General features: G+C 55.0%; 1 protein-coding gene across 7 annotated transcripts in view; it reads right to left on the minus strand.

Moving 5' to 3' along the window:
* The window catches only part of Pka-C1 (Protein kinase, cAMP-dependent, catalytic subunit 1), an 894574-nt gene that overhangs the window by 313848 nt on the left and 575726 nt on the right, over positions 1 to 5000 (minus strand). The window lies entirely within an intron of this gene.

Here is a 5000-nt window from a genome sequence, read left to right on the forward strand (position 1 = left end):
ATATATATATATATATATATATATATATATATATATATATATATATATATATATATATATATATATATATATATATATGAGAGACGTGCGGGAAAATACTCTTATGTAATGGCAAGCAAAGTGACTGTCATAGAGGAACAAGCAAATGGAGCGGACCGGAAAAATGTTGTAGACGTGAACTATATCAAGAGTTTGAAGGAACAGCACAAGTGTGACCAGAATGTGTTGATAAGAGCAGGAAATCTAAGATGAAACTCCCCCCTCAACCCCCACCCTCCCCTTCCCTCTTCATAAGCAAGCCTTCTCACCCAAGACATTGACCACACATGAGGCGAAATGGTATAGATGTCAAGACACCTGACCAAAGACACCTTCGAATAGAACACAGAGCAACAATCAATCAAATAAAATCTAGTCCAAGCGCAGTTAAAAGCTCTGTACCTCAGGGTATAGTCCTTGCACCACCGCTGTTCCTTATTCTCATATCAGATATAGACTTGAATACAAGTCACGGTTTCGTATCATTCTTTACAGATGACACAAAAATCAGCATAAGAATTACCTCTGCTGAAGACATTGAAAAACTACCAGCAGTTCACGTTCATGAACCACATAGTTTAAGACGGGTCCCCCCCCCCTACCGTTGGAGGAGTCTTATTAAGTGAGTCCACGCTAGAGAAGAAATAATTAAAAAGGTTGAAAGTGATCATCAAAAAATGAATCCTTCTTGAATTTTCCCACATAAAATGTTTTTCCGTAAAAGAGAAAATTGTAATTGTAATTACAGCAATGTGAAGTGTGTCAGTAATTCTGGGGGGGTTTGGACGGCAGGGGGGAGAGGGGTTACCCTCCCTATCCCTTGTACACACACTATTTATACTCGACTCTCTCTCGCTCTCCGTAAATAATTATCTTTTTATCTCTGAGAAGCGTAGATAATTTTGAGGTCACGTGTTCCTGGGACCACCCCTCCCCCTCCCCCCCCCTCTGAGGGTTTTTGTGGGGTGGGTTCCGTCTGGCTAATTACCCAACAGCGAGCTGCCCTTGCAACTTGTTCGCTTCAGTAATTTTTGTTTTTTTATAATGTTAACAACGAGACTTGCCTACACGGAGGCTGCGAGGGCTGGTCTTGTATACAGACCCGTCCCCCCCCCCCCCGTCACCCACCTGTCTCCGCCACCCACCTGTCCCCGTCACCCACCCCGTCCCCCCATCAGTCAGCCAACCCGTCCCCCCCATCAGTCACCCAACCCGTCCCCCCCATCAGTCACCCAACCCGTCCCCCCCATCAGTCACCCAACCCGTCCCCCCCATCAGTCACCCAACCCGTCCCCCCCGTCAGTCAGCCAACCCATCCGTCACCCAACCCGTCCTCGTCACCCAACCTGTCAGTCACCCACCCGTCGTCCTAATAGACCGTCGCATTTTGACGTATACTCTACGTAAGGCCAACAATCATCGTACTAGAAAATGGACGCGAAACTGACACACTGTCTCGTTCTCTGTTTTGGATCCTCTGGTAGGTTAGGATAAGGGCACGTTAGTACGACGGTTTCTTGACGTTGGAGAATAATAGGACGGACTGGGTAAAGCACAAAAGGAAACTTGAACTCATATAAACTGATGAAGATTAAGCCATCCAAGAGGTGGCACGGGCATGAATAGCCCGTAACGCATATAGAGGTTTTGATATAAGGCACGTGCTTAAAGCAAGGAGTGCAAGCAAGGAGTGCAAGCAAGGAGTGCAAGCAAGGAGTGCAAGCAAGGAGTGCAAGCATGGAGTGCAAGCAAGGAGTGCAAGCAAGGAGTTATCTTGAGATGATTTCGGGGCTTTTTTAGTTGTCCCCGCGGCCCGGTCTTCGACCAGGCCTCCACCCCCAAGAAGCAACCCGTGACAGCTGACTAACACCCAGGTACCTATTTTACTGCTAGGTAACAGGGGCATAGGGTGAAAGAAACTCTGCCCATTGTTTCTCGCCGGCGCCTGGGATCGAACCCAGTACCACAAGTCCAGCGTGCTGTCCGCTCGACCGACCGGCTCCAGAGTGCAAGCAAGAGTGCAAGCTACGAGGCCAGATCAATGCCACTCGATCTAACAACTTTTAGAGAGAAGGACAACCAGAGGAGAGATGATCACATCATACAAGATACCGAAGGGAAATATACAAAATGACAAGGAAAGCCCATTTCAACTGAGAGAATTTAAGCAATTCTGTTGCTTTACACGTGGTAAAGGAGGATTAAGGAGGCTGTATGCCGTAAATACACTTAGTATGAGTTAAATGAATGAATGAATTATCAGGAGAAAGCGCCAAGCCATTACGACTATATAGCACTTGGAAGGGGTCAGGATAAGGATTTGGGATGGGACGGGGGGGAAGGAATGGTGCCCCAACCACTTGGACGGTCGGGGATTGAACGCTGACCTGCATGAAGCGAGACTGTCGCTCTACCGTCCAGCCCAAGTGGTTGAGTTTAGTATGAGTTAAATACGCTGTTTCAAATTCTTGCGGGAGCCCTACGATAACAACCTCGTTTGGACCGAGGTGGCTGTTAGGAGGAAACTGTGAGGGGGAAATTATGAGGAGGAGAGGGGGAGGAGGAGAGGGGGAGGAGGAGAGGGGGAGGAGGAGAGGGGGAGGAGGAGAGGGGGAGGAGGAGAGGGGGAGGAGGAGAGAGGGAGGAGGAGAGGGGGAGGAGGAGAGAGGGAGGAGGAGAGAGGGAGGAGGAGAGAGGGAGGAGGAGAGAGGGAGGAGGAGAGAGGGAGGAGGAGAGGGGGAGGAGGAGGACCAAGAGTGATCTCAGTCCGTCCTCCTAAAGTCCCCCAACGTCAAGAAACTGCCGAACTAAAGTGCCCTTAACCTAACCTACCAAAGGACCCACAAACAGAAAACGGGACAGTGTGTCAATTTCGCGAGCCGCGAAATACCATTTTTTACTACGACGATTTTTTGGCCTTAGGTGGAGTGTACGTCAAAATGCGACATGCTATGTGGAGGACGGGTTGGTACACTAGGTGTGTGTGGGAGGGAGGAGGCCAGAGGTGTGTGTGTGTGGGAGGGAGGAGGCCAGAGGTGTGTGTGTGTGGGAGGGAGGAGGCCAGAGGTGTGTGTGTGTGTGGGAGGGAGGAGGCCAGAGGTGTGTGTGTGTGGGAGGGAGGAGGCCAGAGGTGTGTGTGTGTGGGAGGGAGGAGGCCAGAGGTGTGTGTGTGTGGGAGGGAGGAGGCCAGAGGTGTGTGTGTGTGGGAGGGAGGAGGCCAGAGGTGTGTGTGTGTGGGAGGGAGGAGGCCAGAGGTGTGTGTGTGTGGGAGGGAGGAGGCCAGAGGTGTGTGTGTGGGAGGGAGGAGGCCAGAGGTGTGTGTGTGTGGGAGGGAGGAGGCCAGAGGTGTGTGTGTGTGGGAGGGAGGAGGCCAGAGGTGTGTGTATGTGGGAGGGAGGAGGCCAGAGGTGTGTGTGTGTGGGAGGGAGGAGGCCAGAGGTGTGTGTGTGTGTGGGAGGGAGGAGGCCAGAGGTGTGTGTGTGTGTGGGAGGGAGGAGGCCAGAGGTGTGTGTGTGTGTGGGAGGGAGGAGGCCAGAGGTGAGTGTGGGAGGGAGGGAGGAGGCCAGAGGTGTGTGTGTGGGAGGGAGGAGGCCAGAGGTGTGTGTGTGTGGGAGGGAGGAGGCCAGAGGTGTGTGTGTGTGGGAGGGAGGAGGCCAGAGGTGTGTGTGTGTGGGAGGGAGGAGGCCAGAGGTGTGTGTGTGTGGGAGGGAGGAGGCCAGAGGTGTGTGTGTGTGGGAGGGAGGAGGCCAGAGGTGTGTGTGTGTGGGAGGGAGGAGGCCAGAGGTGTGTGTGTGTGGGAGGGAGGAGGCCAGAGGTGTGTGTGTGTGTGGGAGGGAGGAGGCCAGAGGTGTGTGTGTGTGTGGGAGGGAGGAGGCCAGAGGTGTGTGTGTGTGGGAGGGAGGAGGCCAGAGGTGTGTGTGTGTGGGAGGGAGGAGGCCAGAGGTGTGTGTGTGTGGGAGGGAGGAGGCCAGAGGTGTGTGTGTGTGGGAGGGAGGAGGCCAGAGGTGTGTGTGTGTGGGAGGGAGGAGGCCAGAGGTGTGTGTGTGGGAGGGAGGAGGCCAGAGGTGTGTGTGTGTGGGAGGGAGGAGGCCAGAGGTGTGTGTGTGGGAGGGAGGAGGCCAGAGGTGAGTGTGTGTGGGAGGGAGGAGGCCAGAGGTGTGTGTGTGTGGGAGGGAGGAGGCCAGAGGTGTGTGTGTGGGAGGGAGGAGGCCAGAGGTGTGTGTGTGTGGGAGGGAGGAGGCCAGAGGTGTGTGTGTGGGAGGGAGGAGGCCAGAGGTGTGTGTGTGGGAGGGAGGAGGCCAGAGGTGTGTGTGGGAGGGAGGAGGCCAGAGGTGAGTGTGTGTGGGAGGGAGGAGGCCAGAGGTGAGTGTGTGTGGGAGGGAGGAGGCCAGAGGTGAGTGTGTGTGGGAGGGAGGAGGCCAGAGGTGTGTGTGTGTGGGAGGGAGGAGGCCAGAGGTGTGTGTGTGGGAGGGAGGAGGCCAGAGGTGTGTGTGTGGGAGGGAGGAGGCCAGAGGTGTGTGTGTGTGCGTGGGAGGAGGCCAGAGGTGTGTGTGTGTGGGAGGGAGGAGGCCAGAGGTGTGTGTGTGGGAGGGAGGAGGCCAGAGGTGTGTGTGTGTGTGTGGGAGGAGGCCAGAGGTGTGTGTGTGTGGGAGGGAGGAGGCCAGAGGTGTGTGTGTGTGTGTGGGAGGAGGCCAGAGGTGTGTGTGTGGGAGGGAGGAGGCCAGAGGTGTGTGTGTGGGAGGGAGGAGGCCAGAGGTGTGTGTGTGTGGGGGAGGAGGCCAGAGGTGTGTGTGTGTGTGGGAGGAGGCCAGAGGTGTGTGTGTGTGTGGGAGGGAGGAGGCCAGAGGTGTGTGTGTGTGTGGGAGGGAGGAGGCCAGAGGTGTGTGTGTGTGGGAGGGAGGAGGCCAGAGGTGTGTGTGTGGGAGGGAGGAGGCCAGAGGTGTGTGTGTGTGGGAGGGAGG

Source organism: Procambarus clarkii, chromosome 60 (assembly GCF_040958095.1).
Source record: "Procambarus clarkii isolate CNS0578487 chromosome 60, FALCON_Pclarkii_2.0, whole genome shotgun sequence".
NCBI lineage: Eukaryota > Metazoa > Arthropoda > Malacostraca > Decapoda > Cambaridae > Procambarus > Procambarus clarkii.